Genomic DNA, 17,186 nt, shown 5'->3' with positions numbered 1-17,186 from the left:
ATTTGGTTACAATATCTGCTCCGAGAGATAGAAATGCTTGTCCGATCCTACAGGTGAATATGGCAGTGAGCGTACCGCATTCAGTGAAGTACGGTCTGAATTCGTTGTTGCAGGACATCGATGGGATTGGCATTTTGTAGTGGCTGGGTCCAGAATCACGTTTATAAGAAGATACCGAAGAAGAAACCGATAACGTTGAAACAAAGAAATGGTGTGTGGGGAGACATTTTGAAGTTGACACAAAGGCCTGTCGGGGCAGCAGAGCGTCTCCACGAGCAACATTCTGTTGTTGTGTTAGGGGGAAATGAGGCAAATTACAATAAAAACTACATTTAGCCAAGAAAGAATTTGTGGCAAAATTGTCCAGATGGTTTATCTTAACCCTGACAGCAAAATATGTTAACCAGATTAGAAAATTAGACATCAGTGGTAGGGGAGGCACCACGCGCAGCAATGCTTCTGTGGCTCGCAAAGCCCTCGTGGGAGAAACGTTTTCTTAAATGGCAGACTTGGTGAGTCATTTGTTTTGAGATGGCCCAAACCCACGACCAGCACTGACCCTGTAGTATTAGTAATTAAATTATTACTGCATTAATGTGTTTGGACTAAACAAGCCCAGCAACAGTCGTTCTCTGGGAAGGAATTGTTAGCTTTAATATAAACCTTTGTCCTGTGGGGGAGTGGTGAGAGGGGGAGCACTGCTACAGATGCTTGCGTTGTGCAATAAGGCAACATTAAAGATGAGAAAGCTGAGCAGCCTTTGCAATGCTGATTCCTGTTTTAGAGGAAAAATCTTTTCATTAACTTTGAATTGCACAAAACGATATGCAGCATACGATTGGATAAACGTTGTCCTTTTGCTGTACTACTTGTTAAAGGTCTCGTAGCTTTGCAAAACTGACGCTACATTCTTCTGCTTGAGATCATGGCCGTTGAGTATCTGTGATACTGACCACAGCGGGACTCAGTTCTGTATGAATTCCTTAGGCTGTAAATTAATGCCTACATTTCTTTTAACAATTTTGAAGACCTACCAATTTAGCTCTAACTGAACAGAAATCAGAAGAAGAGAAAGGAAAGAAAGTTCAGTTCAGCTTAACAAATATTTTTGTTCAGGTGATTTCTTTTATTCAGATTATATATAATGATTACCATCTAGTTTTCTGTTCTTCTACACAGCAATATGAAACATTTTAAAAAGTTTTGAAACTTTTAATATTTCATGCAGTTAGCTGTGTCTTCATTGAAACAGGGAAACACAATGCAGCTTTGCGGTAGTTGGTGTTTTTTTGTTGTTGTTTTTGTTTTTTGAGCAGTTGCATGATTGAATTTCTTTAAATAAATAGTCAAATTTTAGTGGAGCAGCTGAATTTGATATATGTAACTTGAAAACAATTGCATGTGTAACTCATGCACGTTTCTAAAGTTTGTGTTCTAGTGTAATCACCTCTGAAAGTGAACTTAAGATAGCTTTGAAACATCAAGCAGTGTGGTATTTCATGAGCAGTATTTATAGAGTAAAGCAAGACAGGCAAGCCTGCAAATTCTTCTGCAAATTTTTGTAGCAAAGAAGCAGCCCCCAAAAGAGCTGAAGTGATTTGGATGTATTTATAATTACAAACCTGTAGAGGCATCAGTGAAATCACAGAAAACAAGAATCGTAGAGGGGGAAAAATGGGAAGAAAGGTACATTAATAAGTAATGGAATAAGAATGCAAGGAATATATGTGAAGGTTAGGAAATCTCCTGACCTCACTTAGGATATTGTTTTTGTTCTGGTTACCATATTTTTAAAGATGTAACATTTGAAAAGGGGAATTTGATTGACCTTATGACTAAAGATAGGAACTCTGAAGAGAGGCTAAAATCATGAATTTCTATAACCTTTAAAGAGCAAAGGTTGAAAGGCATTTAATTGAAAAATATAAAATCTCCTGAATTATATATCAATATATAACTCTATTTCTTTTATATCAGAAATTATTATAAAAAGAGGACTATATGTCAGTGGAGCAAGTAACTGAGCAATTCTGTGCGCTTGCTTCTTTTGCCTTTCTCTATCAAGCACAAGGTCTAACAAGCACAAAACAAGCAGGTTCCCTGTTCACTTTTCCAGGTCAGCACTGTTCTGGTAATTTTAGCAATGTAAAAATGTGTTGATGAACGTGGGGGAAAAAATCTGAAATTATTCTCCAATATTCAGACGATCTTACTGATTGTCACTGAGGAGTGTTGTGGGGGTTTTTCGGAGCGTGCCTTGGGTTATAGTCGTGTGGCCTTTTTGAAGTACGCACACCCACGCCATGGGGACAGACCACACCAGTGCCAGGGGACATGGAGATACTGGGAGAGCCTGCAGGATGTTGCTGGGACCAGTTCCTTTGGCAGAGGGGGTTCCCTGCTTGCTGAATAACTGGGTCCTGCAGCATGCCTCTCGGCTCCGGTGCCTCGCTCTGCACACCTCAGCTTTTGCCTGTGGAATTGTTATGAGGATGCCTGAGATTTTACTGCAGCTTCTGACATTTTGGCATGGCTGAGCAGCTTGGCTTTTACTTCATGCCTGGAAGTATTTGGGATTCACAGTGTGCAGGGTGCGCTGCTCAACCTGCTGGGCTGGCTGGCGTTGTACACGTGCTCTGTGACATCTCATTCTCCCCTTCTCCCAAAATCGGATTAAATGTCTAAAATTTTCTAGATTTATAACTTCAAATCAGAGAAGACTTACGGATATTTAGTCTTTTTAAAGAAAGATTTCTGTTCTGTCAGTGTTCGGGACTGTTGGTCATGGTGTGTGCGCATGGAAATGACGTGTCCCATCCTCAGCAGGTTTCTCAGAGCATGAGCAGAGCACTTCAGTCAGGTAAACCGTCTGCAGTGTGCAGCCAGGGTCCGAGGCCAGAACTTTTTAGCTTGGGTTTTGGCTCTTGCCTCTTCTGCTGCTCTTGTGATGGTACCCGTCTTGCTGTGTCTGACTGTTCAGATGGAATTTTCCTTCTGAAATAGCAGTGGCAAACGAGCCAGATCTGGCCAAAAGCTTTGCAGCGCTGTCTTAGCATAAAACTCATCTGGAATTACCAAAATATAGCATTCAATTTAAACTCATGTAAATAGGCTCTTAAAAAGAGATGATATGACTAGATGAGTCTTAAAATTACACTGTTCAAAAATATTTTGCCTAATTATATAATATTTTAGCTTTATTTAGTTACTGAAAATATGAACATAAAAAGACAGTCTGGTAAAATTCCAGATGCCTGATTTTTTAAAAACTAATATACTCAAGAAAATAAGGTGCATTTATGGCCGCACGTTTGACATATAAAGGTCTAGCTTGAGATTTTGAACTTAACGTAAAAAGCATACTTTGTGATTTACCAAAAGAAACAGTCCTTGTGGTAAAATGCACAGGTGCAGGTCAGTCTGCATCCATCTATGGCAGATCGTCCAACAACCATGTTTTAAAATGCGTAGTAGAAACAAGAAACTGGTAAAAGGGAGATAAAAAGCAGCAGTATCTCTTACCCTTTGGTTTGGCAGGCTTTGCTCAGCCAGTGACACCAAAAAACCCACCTGAACCTGCTTAAGTTTGCTGTCAGCTTTTAGAAATGAAATCAATTTTCTAGGAAATGAAGAGCTCTAGTAGGTCACTTGATACTTCCCTTTATCTTTGATTAATACCGTATCTTGTAGTCTTGATCCATTAGAGTTTTGCCACTGACATCACTGTTTAGAGATAATTTAAACATTTACGTTTACGTTGTGCAGCTTTTAAGTGCAGGGCTAATGCAATCTAGTGCTAATCAGGAGCTTTCTTACACGTCTCTTTCAGTGCGCCAGCACGTTATTTAAGAGTCCTATGCCAAGAACGTTAGGATGTTTTTCTTGTTTTGTATTTGTAAATAACTGCCATTTTGAGAAAGCTATCTGGTCACTTGAGCTGCTGTATCGATTGCATCGTACTGTTGAATAGGATCCATGAGAATGGTGAAGGTCCCATTAGAAAATACATAGCTTGATTTATACTTGATGAGAGCTCCATTGATCACATTCACATACTGCAGCAATTATTGATGGAATCTATGATGAACAAGTCATTCTGGTAGTGATGAACATTGGCTTCTAGCAGACATTTGACACTGAACCATGAGATTCTTTGTTGTTACAGCACATCTGAGAAAATCATTAAGCTTTTTGAAGCCTTCGCAGGCTGGGTCTAAGAGTATTATTTGCATTAAGACTCATCAGATTCCTTTCAAGTCAATTTTGGCTTTCTTGTACGAGTACATAAACAACTTTTTGTTATCAGTAGCTGTGGCATATAACACCAATAGAAGCATAAATGTAGCTCACCTACTTAGCAGAATGTATGTGTATTTCCTTTGTGGGCAGTAGTGAAGTATCCTCAAGGAAAAGGAGAACCCATCCAAGCTGGTTAAAATGAAGGCAAACAGCAGCAATTCTCAACTGAAGTGTTGGAAATATTTGCAGTTCTAAATTCTTTTGGTTCCTGTATTGTTCTTGTGGAAAAGAAGATTGAAAATCAGAAGAGAAACTCTTTCTAGAGTTGCTTGAGCCAGACTTAAGTAACTAGTAAGAATGTGTACTGCCACAATAAAGGAAGTTTTCATGTATTTTTCAGTGACAAAGCACTGCATGTCAGAGCGTGTGAATTCTTAGAATGGAAGTAGGTTTGCAAGAACTGTAACAATTTTTAGAATGTGAAATGAAGAGAATTACCTGTTAAAATATGTAGAAAAGTCCGTAAACACCCTCCAGGACTGTGCAAACCACTGAAATGATTGTATAATGTTCTTGTAAATGATACAGAGCTGCTTATAATTATTATATCCAGCCCATTTCATTTCACGGAGCATGGAAGGAAGAAGCTTATGCTTGGAATATTTGCAAGTTTGTTACTTCTGTCTGTGGTCCAAACTATTACCATGCATACCTGGAGCTATGAAATCTGCTTCCAAGAGAAATAGGAAGAAGTTGTGACCACCCATAACCTATTTAAAGGCAAGACTAGTAAACTCAGCAATGCAGCAGCTAGAAACTTGTCCACCAGAGGAGTACACAGATACTTAAAGATCTGAATTGATTTGTGTAACAGCCTGAATAATGAATGTGGATTTTTATTTAGGTCCCCTGAGTGAACAGTGCTGTTCGATGCTGTTTCAATCACTGCAAACTCTTCCTTTTGGCCTTATTTATGATCTTTAAGTTATGTCTGTTAGATATAATTTCAGTCTCAGGAAGAATGGAAAAATGACATCTTAAGAATACAACACTTTCTGTTCTCTTCCGTAAAAGACATCCATAATTGCAGTAGCACTCTATGAAGGAGAATAGCTTGCAAATTTACTACTGTTTTACTATTTAGGTCTTCAGAGATATCCAACCCATTGTACTTTGGCCTGCAGGCTTACTGTCAATTCTCTTTTGCACTTGACTTTTTTTTTTAAGTGGTGTTATACATAATGAAATAGATATGTAAAAGTTAATACTCTTTCCAAGCAGAAATCTTTGCTATTTTGTTTGCAAAGTGCACTTAAAACTCTGTTACGCAAACAAACAGGATGGCACTTCACGAGCTGGGTAGCTGACCTGCAAAGCTCCTTGCTGAAGGATGTTGGAGGGCAAGGACGTAGAGCAGAGGTGCACAGGGACTTAGCAGGTAGCCCAGCCACAGCGGCTCAGGGAGCTTTGGGGCAGGAATCCTGCACATCATTGCCCACGTCTTATCCTTCCCTAGGCACCCGGCTGTGCCTGGTGCTGGGGACAAAATGGAGGGTCTCGTGACCTGAATGTGTACAGCTGTTTTAGTGTTCTTAGTCCTGTTCAGATGTTTTGTAATAGTATTCAGAGTTCAGATGTGCGACTACACCTTCCATTCTGTAACACTCAGCGCGGAGGGCTGATACCTTACACCTGTCACTCATTGTCCTGTTTATTCTGACTTCCAACATAGACATGTATTTAATGTACGATTCAGGACCAGAAATTGGAAAGGCACAAAAGAGAGCTTAGCAGTCATAAAGACAGCAATTTACATCAGAAATAGATGAGGTTAAAAAAAAAAAGTTAAAAGGAGTTATTCAAACCCACCAGACTTTCCCATTGCACCCAGTTGTGTTCAGCAGTGATTTCTGCTCAGCATCACTTTCATTAGGTAACCACCAGGGAAGTACTACGTGTAGAAGAATCAAATGGATGGAACTGACTCACACTTGTACTCGCGCAGATGCATTTGTAGAACGTAGTCCCTGAATAATTTAGAAACACTGCGCAGAAGAGAAACAGTTCAGTATCACAACGTGCTGAAGAAGTTATCATTTTGTATAGTATTATATTAAGCTTGGAATACTTCAAAGTTTAAATATTTATCTGTTTTTCTATTTTCTGTCATTCTGGAACAGAAGTTCTTTGGAAAAAAAAAGTGAAAATATTACTGAAGTGCAGAAGATGGAGAAAAGAAATAAAATGTCCATTTTTCCTTCTACTACCTCTAAAATGTGCTCCCAAATTTTGTTTAAATGACAATGCAGTGAAATATTTTCTGCTTTTGAAAAATGTATTACTTCAACTTAAAAAAAAAAAGCGGAAAAAATGTCTAACCCTGAGTTCTAAAAATATTTAAGATTGCTGTTTGCATTGCGATACTTATAGTCAGTCAATTCAGGGAGAATTCAGGGACTGTGTGCTTTGAAACACATAAAAATGGTATTTTGTATGCCTGCCATGGTGGACACTGAATTCATCTATAATAGCGTTATCTTTGTTTTTGTTACAAGTTTCTGCTGCTGAAGACTCGAATCTGCCCCTTCCACCCCCCAGATGTTTGGAATAACTGAAGTGCACATCTCTGGGGGAGCTGCTTTGGTGAAGCGCGGTATCGGAACGAAATGCGCCGCAGTCTGCGTGCGGGACTGCTGAGTGGCACAGGGAAACAGATCCCAGAGGGGTTTGGAGGAGGCGTCTCTTCACGTATGGTCACTTTGCATTGCAGTGAGCTAAAATACTCATGTTTTCTAGCAAGATAAAAGTTCTGGGTTTCTTTTTTTGTCATCTGAGTTAGTCCTCTGAGCACACGGCAGGTAGAGTGGTACTCTGTTCGAGTTTCCTACACCAGGTGGCATGAGTTAGGGTGGGGTGTCACTTGGCAAAACAAACTCAATTCCGCTTTCCTACATTTCTTTCAATTTTTTGTAGCGAGCATGGAATCAAACAAGTCTTACATAAGGATCTCTTCAAGCATATGTGAAAAGGAAGTAAATCTAGTAATGATGCCAGCATGACTGTAATAAAATCAGTACGAAATTATTAGAAAATTGAGGAGTAAAAGTGGTGAATCTCCACGTTGTTTAGGGAAGGCTACATACAGAGGAATGAGAAATCAAAAAGTGAGGTAAAAGGAATAGTGAGCTACTGGGTGGTGGTCTCAGGGTAACTGTACAAGGTGAAAAGGAATATCATTGGATTTAATGGGATTTGGACTTAGTTTGAAGCTTTTCAAAAAGTAGAAGGTCCTTAGAGTCCCATCAATTCCTAGGGAAATGTTCTTGGCATAGAAGGGTGGATTTTGAATAACTCTTATGATGAGGGAGCATTCCTACCGCTAGGGGGTTAATGTCGCAAAGAATGAATCTTTAAATTCGTTAAACCATTGGAAATAGAGATACTAAATACTAAACAAGCAGGGTTCTGTTACCTTACATAGAATTGGGCAGACAATGTAAAGAAATGCAGTCTTAGTAGGACTTGCTTGTTTTTCAGATGCTTCAAAGTTATGTCTGTTCAGCAATGCAGTGTGCATCAAGCACGCTGAAGCCTTTTAACACCTCTTAGTTAGACCTCTGTTGCAATACAGAGGAAGGCGGATGTTAGTGCGTGCTACCAGGATTGCATGTTAAAATGTCTGCCTTTCAAGTTACTTCTGCTGCCAAAGGAGCTAATATGCTTGAAGGACGTATTTTCAGAAAATACCTCATTACGCAGTTAAAGACAATGCTTTCTGTTGATATTTTTTTGTTATTGGTATGTGCCAGATAGAAAACATGCAGCAGGTAATGAGCAGATGTGCTGCAAACAGAACAGAGGGGCTCTGCCGGCCAGTCTCTGCATCGCAGGGGTGCCCCGGTGAGTTGGGAACCCTCCGCAGAGAAGTTACAGGGGCTCCCTGCTCCTGGGACCAGCTCTGCCCTGACACCTGGGTGCCGTCGGGCGTCCCAAGGGCACCTCAGGCGGCTGCGTGCAGCGCGGTGCCCGTGGCCAAGGACAGCCGAAGCGCGCATGAGCGGCCTTGGCCGCAGCATCCACCCGCGGACGTCCGAGGGGCAGGGGAGCAGCGCGATGAGCAGCAGCCGTGGGAAGCTCAGCGTTTGTCTCGTGGCGTCTGAGGAGAGAGCTGCCTATGGAGAGCTGCTGCTCGGCAGCGTGTGGGCGGGTGTATGGTGTGGAGGGTGTTGTTTTTTTTTTAAGACCGTTATCAGGTTGTTAGAGAAGGAACCATATCACAGCAGCGTTTGTCAAATTTTCCAAAACTAATCATTTTGATAGGGCACCAGTACATCAGTGTGAATCTTGTCAGTGAGAAGTGAGTGTTTTGCTTTGTCTTTTTCTGAAGGAATCTTTACCTGCTCCCCCTTCAGGTATTCACGCTTGTGCAGGGTGGGCGGTGGGGGATGACAACAGATTTGATTTTGGGGGAGAGATTTGGTGAATGAATCAAAAGCTTCCATGTGTTTTTCTATTTCAGCTTTATTTAGTAACAATTTTAATGATCATGTTTGGGAGTGCTTTGTTAATGGGTACAGAAAAAGTGCCATCGTCACATACACGGCTATCAAGTCTAAAAAGAGATTTCAAATATTTCTCATTCTAAATAGCCTCAGCAATGTTTTGGAAACTGAAATATGTAATGTCTAATATGTCTAATTCAACAGTGCGGCATTCTGCAAAGCAGGACGTTCTTTGCATGCTTAGCGTTGACAGTTTCTTTTCTAGTTTCTGTGCCATGAGATACGAGCATTGCTGACTTTCTGCCACACAAGCTCTCTCTTGCTGCCGTTTATTTTATCCTTTTTCCCAAATGGGAGGAGGACAGTTCATTGCTTCTAGATGCAGGACATCGCATTCCTAATTACTTATTTTTTTTAAAATTGCATTCCAGATGCTCACAGATGAGAGTTCTGTTATGTTATCAGGCGTATTTGTTAATAAGAAAGTAACTTAAGTAGTTAACATAACAGAAGTTGATTTGACCTGCTGATACACATTTATGCAGGATAAACAAAGCCTGTTATCTGAGATTTTATTTATAAGGATCTGCTCAAGTGATCCGAAATCCCCCCCTTGTTTGCCTGTCCTGCCCTAGACCTCAGCACATAATCTCACTGTACTGCTGCCCTTCTGACATCTGATTGCCCTTTCCATCAGCATCCATCCAAAAGCATATTTGTCTAAAAAGGAAACAATTAAATTCCAATCTCATACAAAAAACCTTTACTTTTTAAAGAAAACATACTAAAGAAGTCACAAAGTCGTACGTGACAGGGAACCCTCACTAAATCAGAACCATAAGTCATTAGACCAAATTCAGCTCCTGCCAAAGTAGACACCAAGTCACTGATCCCTATATTTTGCCTGTTTGTGTTAGTAATATTATATGCACTTCATTTTTATCTGTTTTTCTATTAAATCCTGTAGTAAGAATACATTATAAATATATATGACAAGTACCATTAATATGCACCATAAATAACAAGTATGATTTGTAAATTAATACTGAAATATTTCATCTATGGAATGATCTACTGGTTGTAACTAATTATATCAGTGGGCTAAAATGACAGAAGTCTTCAAAGACATCGGAAGACACTGGGAGCATCTCTTGCTCTGTTCCGGTGTCGTAATGGACACGCTCAACTCACCAGAGCTTTCTGTCAGTTCAGCCTGTGGGGTCGGCTGCCAGCCCTTCTGTTCCATCCACATTTCAAGCCTTGGGAGCCTTACGGACTTGGTACCAAACGGGGTTACCAGATGACCTGGAATTCTGCACTGCTGTGAACCAGCCGGTACCATCTCCTTCCCACTGCTTCCCCTCGCTCTGTCCGTGCCATCGGCTCCCAAGAGCAGAACTGCTGCTTTTCGTATTTGCACATCCTTTCCTGTCCGTAGATCTCCAAGCAGTCCCAGCTGGGAGACACCTTGTTTGTGTCACACCAGGCACTGTACTTTGATTTTGGCCTTAGTGACAGGATGTCTGCTTTTGGATCTTAAGTTTGAGCACTGTATTGATCTGCAAACAACTTTTAAAAAGCTGCAAATAATTCACAATGTATAATCTGTGGTATAATTGAGTTACGCTCTTTTAGTGTAGGTTTGACAGGGAAGCAGTCTCTGTGTCTTATCTTCAAAGCCCTCCATGAATTTACAAAAGGGAGCTTTGTCACCGGTTCCACTGTAACTTACTCCAAAAGCAGCCAGGTAAATGCACAACTTCGTGCTTTCAGTGAGATGCCAACCCCACTCTGACTGTATGGCCATTCTGATAACGTCAGCAAAGAAGAAAGAGCCAAATTTGTACATCGTGCAAGTAGAGTGGGAAGCGGTGGAAAGAGATTATTTTTTAAACTTTAAGAAGAATGCAGGCTGAGTGGCCACTGATCAGATTATGGACTTTGTCTTGTATTCTTACCAAAACGAGTGAGTCTGCAGCGTAAAATCAGGAGCGAGCCTGGGGAGGGCTCTTTGGTCTTCCTGGCAATCCACTTTCTTAACAGTAGCGATTTAAAAGTTGGCATGGATAGATTTTACTCCTGTAGGATTTTTGGCAAAGACCTGTTTTTATCAGTGAACTTACGAACATAATTCCTACCTGAGAGAACTTGAAACAGTTCAGTTTTGTCATTAATTAAATTTCCCACAGCTCCTGTTTAAGATAGAAATGACTGAAATGACATTTCGGAGTGTCTGGTATGTCAGTGACATTTCCCTGGGTACCACTTCTGTGCCGGTGGAATTCCCAGAAATTATTACAGCCCCAGTATGGATGTGGCTAGCTAAATCCCAGCCCAACCTGCTTTTTCTTAGGCCTCCAAGTATAGGCTTGAATGCTTGTGTATTTACAGTGTTTGAACAATTTACACAATTTTTAACTGCTAACAAGACTTTCTCTGTTTAGTTAATTTTATGATACTTACAAGAGGTTAACTGGTACGTTTCCAAGCCCGTGTAGGTAATAGACTTGAAAGCTATTATCTGCTGATTGTAGGATTGCAACTTTTAAACTTAGGTAGTTTATCCAGTTTAAGGCTAAAAAGCGCACTAACTAGGCTAAGGAAATAAGCGTTACTGAAGGGAGGCTGCCACTGTAACTGGTAGCTTCAGCAGCCTCAGCTTAGCTGGCCATGCCACACGATGCATCGTTTTGCCCTTCAGCAGTGTTCTTTTCAAAATGTATATAGATTGAGAAATGCCTGTGTGTTGTTAGGGTAAAAGAGATTCAGTTGCACGTTTGTCTGCTTGACAGTTAAAAATCACACAGGAAAAAGAAAAGACTGTAAATGCTTTCCTATTTGATATTCAAAGCAAAAGCAAATTCAACTATGTGAATTAGACAAATTGGTCTTAACAATGAGGTTAATATTTTTTTCCCAGCTGCCTGAGTGACAGTTTAATGGAGATTTTATTATGTTATGTTAAGGATGGCGTTGAAATATATATTTCTTTGTTTGCATCTGTCACTTACAGATTTAATTAATAATCTGCTGGTTTCATACAGGTTTTTTTTAGTGCAGAATCAGTTCTTTTACTCCTTGCATATTTTTGACAGCTGAGTCCTTACTGGCAAAAGAAAGTTTGCAGTGTTCTGACTAACTGTCCCTACAAATAGAAGTGCATTTTGCTAGTACCTTCTAAAAACAATACTAAAATATTGGTGTAGTACATAAGCCTTTTACCACCCTTGAAAACCCAGCTTGAACCTTGAGCTAGTCATTTACATGATGTTTCCTTGGGATTACCTACATTCTTGTCCACTCTGACCTTGTAATTTTGCTCACAGTTGGAAATGTAATGCAGAGTGACTAAGATAATGTTGTTTACACAGACTTTAAGTGGAGTGACATTATAGTCAAGCAAGTGTCACATCACCCAAAGTGAAGGAAGACTTAATTACCATAATCCTGTGAATACTAAAATTCCTTAGCCATGTGTAGCATAATAATGTAATGTTCTGCATGTTACATTTAATAACGTGAAGGTACTATATTAACTCTCAGGGATCTTTTAGTTATTTTCAGCTGAAAACCAACAGATTTGGTTTGGGTCAGGAGAAACTCTGTGTCGATGTAGATCCTTGATGCATTATATTGCTAACAGTATACCATCTTCTTTTAAAAGTACGGCTTGACGGGCAAAAACCTAAAGTGACTGGACTGGCATCTCCGTGAACTCTAATGGATGTTCTGGACCAAGGGTTTCTTCAGGTGATGAAAGCTAAAGTCCATGAAATAAGAGGAACGGTAGGGATGAGATGGTAATTAAAACATACAGTGTCATGGCAAACATACAGAAGTGTTAAATACTGCAGGACTTGCACAACTTTTCCTTTAAATAGTCAAGCGATCCTACCTTTTTGCCGATACTCATTGCACCAGCCTTATGTGTTCAACCAGAATAAGAAGCAAGATCTTGAATGCGTATGTAATCATAGTAGGCAAATCATGAGCACTGATCATAATTATTTTCTGAAAACAGAATGATCTTTCTTAGTATAGATGGTTTTTATTTCAGTAGCACTTAGTAGTGCACAGTCTACTGCATGCCTTAAACACATTTGACCTAAGTATCACACAACTTAGCAGCTGAAAGAGTTCAGCTTAGGCAAAACCCAAGTACAGTCAGTAGCTATTTGCCTTTTACTACTTGGGAGTCCAGATTGTTCTCCAGCACCTGCCAGGCCACAGCCTTGTTGCCTGGGCTGTACGGTTTTATGGTCAATGGCCAACAATAATAGATAGACAATAATAGATGGATTCAAGAGCACAGATGAATAATTCGGTTTATTTTAGTATTGTTTGAAAGTTAAGTTTTGAATTAGCATTTTAATGAGACTAGCAGATAGAATGGTCAGTTCTGTGGGAGATTATGTTCACTCACATAGGAACTGCTTTTTTGATAACTATTATTGTGTAGTTCAATTCTGCTTAATGTCTACAGTTTGATTTTTGGAGGACTGGAGAACAATGTAAGTATACAACAAAATAGGAAAAAGTTGGACATGAAAAGCTACCATGGACTGCTAGTGTATGATTGTGTACAAACAAGCAGCAGCACTGGAGTAAGGAGTCTAGAGTTCATGTTGGCTTGCACTGACATGAATGCTTGTGCTCTGACTTTCCCTTTACCATCACTAGTGTGTTACCTTGATGCAATTGCCTTTATTGGAATTGACTTTATTCGTAGAGAGGGGTTGGGCAAAGAGACTGTCCGTAAAGGTCTTTAGAAGTGGGTATTAACATTAAGGATGCTCTGCAGAAAGAGGGTGCAACCTATCATTGAATGGCCTAAATAAACGTTTTGCTGTATTACAGCAGTCAGAGAAGGATGTTCCTTAAAAGGGAAGTGTTTCCTCAGGAATTAAGAGCCTAGAGGGAAGGTAGGCCAATACTCTACTGTAGTCTCCTGCATCTGTCCAGGAGGGCATCTGTTTCTGAAGCAGCAGCACATTGTGCTTCCTCCTTACTGACGCCCAGCCTGTCCTCCTTCTAAGCTGGCATGTGCTGTCCCATCAGTCTTATGCCCCTAATTGCTGTTTCTCCTGTTTCTCAGATTATGTTCGTAAAATTCAGTTGTGCTTAATGCTCTCTTTAGTATCCACTTAGGGTGCTAGGAGCTAAATAAAAGAAGACCAAACAAATGCAAATCACAGAGAATGTAGATTATACGTGAAAAAAAGTTCTGTTGTTGCTGATTTTTTTAAACAAATTTCTATTAGCAGGCATTGCCTTAGCTGTGTTATGGACACATTTATGCATACATGCACTCCTCCCGTTCCCCCCCCTGCACTGGCTCTTTTGTTAGAATATGATTTGTGGAACGGGACTATAAGAAACACGACTAAACACTGTGGAAGGCAGAAGCAGAGTTTCATTAAAAACCACCTTGGCGTAAACTTCTATTCCAGCCCGTGCGCTGTTCAGCGAGTGTTCCTGATCGACGGCTGCTTGTGCGCAGATTAGTTTTCATGGCTTCGAGCTGACCATATTTCCCTTTGAAATAAGGGCACTGGAGCTTTAACCTTGACACTGCGGTAATGCAGAAATCCTGCTGCACAGCCACCGAGCTGGTGCGGGAAGGCTCGCAGCACCTGTGAGCACAGGCTGTTGGACTGGATGGGGGCCCCTGGAGTGCAGAGGCTGCAGCTGCCGGGCTGAGCAGCAGTTGGAAGCGCTTCGTCGCTCCCTCTTGTGAAGTCCCCTGAGAGCCACTAAAGGGTTTTAACTTTCTTTGGATGTATAATTTTTGTTGATTAACAGGAGTTCTGGGAAGGAGCCCTTTTGTAAAACTGATGACAGGGAGGAGCTGCCTGGGGCAGAGGCTGTCAAATGATCTCCTTTGTGACTCTGATAGTACAAATATTACCAAGGAACCAAAAATCCCTTCCCTCTCCCTGAGCTCCCCAGGGGCGGCAGTGTTCAAACACAAAACCGTTCGTATTGCCAGAGAGGAATCTTACAGGTCGTGCCTTTTTTTGCCATTTCAAACGACAGAGGGTTTTGGAGTATGCACACTTACAATATTATTTGGAGCAGAAAGGTCAGAATATTCCCAATATTAGAATATAAAATCTCCGATCTCATAATTACTAACTGTCTTAAGTAGGCTCTGTTTCATAAATGTTTGAATAATAACTGAAAGCATTTTGGGTGCAACAAGTTTGGCTTCCCTTGTAAAGACTTCATTTTCTGTCCTGTATTGTTTTAGATTGCAGAGAGCGGAAAAGGTTTTTTTCAGGACATCTGCAGGTGCTTGTCAGGAAGATCTGAGGGAGCGGACAGGGTGGTGGCGCTTGGGATTTTGTAAATACTGTGTTGAAGCTCATGCGCATGCACTAAAAGCATGCACACATGGATGCGTACACGTATAGATGTGTGTATGTATATTTAAAGTTCAGTAGAAGGAAAATGATAGATGTTATCCAAATTTTGCTTCAGAAGCTTGACTGGAAGTACAGTGTCAAAGGCTTGGTGAGTGTCATCACTTACACCCATTTTGCAGGGGCCAGGCACAGTATTTTGTCTTCGTGTCAGACAGTACAATATGAATTGTTATGCTATAGAACTGCATCAGATTTTCCATCATTTCCTTTCTATTCCCATTAAAAATAAATCCCACTCACTTAAAAAGCAATGTTTTTGAAAAAAGGGGGACATCCCTATGGGACGTGTATCGATCGTTGCGGGGCCTGCCTGTGGGGTGTGTGGGGCCTGCACGCGGGGCCTGTGGGGCCTGCACGGGGCCTGCGCACGGCAGTCAGGGTTCGCAGCCTTGAAAATTCCTGCAACCGCAAAACTAATTAGTGAAATTAAGTTGAAAATGCTGTAAACAAGTGAAGTTATTATTCATTCTGCACGGCACTACAAATGTGGGAGGACATGTTAAATGATAAATTAGGCATGAACTGCTTTAATCTGTAAGCTGAACATGCTAGCGAAGGGCCTGCATTTGTAATTAGTATTTCGGGCCACAGGAGAGTGGTGCCTCTTTTAAAACAGTGACAGGGAATTGATCAGTTTAGGTTGCCGTGGCAACCAGGAGCCCTCCATTGCTTTTGCCGCCATTCTCCTATTATGCCGTCCCCGTGTTTAGAAATATATTTATGAACTGTAAAGATAAACTACTCAATAATGCAAAAGAGGCTATGATGCTCAAATGCCAAAGTGACGGGGGCCAAGTGAATGCCTGACTACCCGATAACAAGCTTAAGTGTTCTATGGTTGTCATGACATTTCTTTTACAAAGCAAATGATGTCTGCAGAAAAAATCTTAAAATTAGCCGAAAATGCAAATCTCTTTATGAGGCTGTCACCTCCATAATAACAGACAATAATTGATGATTTATGAGATGCCACCATAGCAACCAACTCCTTCGGCACCCCTTGGCTTCTCTTATACAATAGACTTAGGCTCCTGTGAAAAAGTTTCCAACGTGAAGCTCAGGAGGTCTGTTAGCTTCCTACTCCATTTGGTCGTACTAACTGAATTTCACAAACATTGCAGAGATTTTTGCAGTCAGTGTACGAATTAAATGGTTGAAGTATCTTTTGTAAAAGCTATGTAAATCGTTGTTGAAATAGGGTGGTTTTGATCAAAACCTTTTAAAGAAACTGTGTAATTTTTTTTCACTTCAAGTTGGATTGGAAGCTGAGACACAAATCTGGGCTGTTTAGCTGGCTTTTCAGAGTCCTTTGTGTAATACTTAGATTGAAAAATATTGCTTACATAAATCAACTCGTTTTTTGCATATTGGTATCTAAGTTAAACTGAATATCGTAGAATAAATGATGTTTCATTGGCTTGTAATTTCAGTGACTACAAAAAAAAAAGCTTTTATTTATGATCATGTATATTTAGGTGCCTCATGGTTCAGTGTATCTGTGTTCTTCATGAGAAACTAATGCTTCTTAAAAAAATCTTCAAGTCTTTCAGATTACTTGCTTTTCTAACTGATACGGCCCTACTTACAAAGTCAATTTCAGGAGAATTGGGATGTGTGGTCTTCTTGGTTGAAGGCCATGTAGTACTAGGTGGTGTCAAATTAATTTTTATCATTTATTTCATGTTCATATTATTTGTCCTTTTGCAGGGGAGTATAAGGCACGAAAACCCTCATGCTAAAGTTCTGCTAAATTTCATACTTAAAAAGCTCAATTTAGTGTTGAGGGAGGAAAACTTGTTTTTTGTTGTTGTTGTTGTTATAATTCCTTCCCCTCCCCTTTCATTATTAAATGGAGATTCCAAATATACCCTTTTTATTTCAGTCAATTTTTTAAAACACTGCAGTAGGAAAAAATCCACTGATTAGAAAAAAGATTCTTGAACTACTATGTTAAATTTCATCCTATATCCTGAGATTCTTACTCAGACAACAATTCCAAAAAAAGTAACAGGAACTTGTT

General features: G+C 40.3%; 1 protein-coding gene across 1 annotated transcript in view; it reads left to right on the top strand.

The window, feature by feature from the left end:
* Positions 1 to 17,186, top strand: part of DACH2 (dachshund family transcription factor 2) — a 289,244-nt gene that overhangs the window by 85,835 nt on the left and 186,223 nt on the right.

This window comes from Anser cygnoides, chromosome 13, assembly GCF_040182565.1.
Source record: "Anser cygnoides isolate HZ-2024a breed goose chromosome 13, Taihu_goose_T2T_genome, whole genome shotgun sequence".
NCBI classification, from domain to species: domain Eukaryota; kingdom Metazoa; phylum Chordata; class Aves; order Anseriformes; family Anatidae; genus Anser; species Anser cygnoides.
The sequence above is the reverse complement of the archived record's forward strand: the minus strand, read 5'-3'. Positions and strand labels throughout refer to the sequence as shown.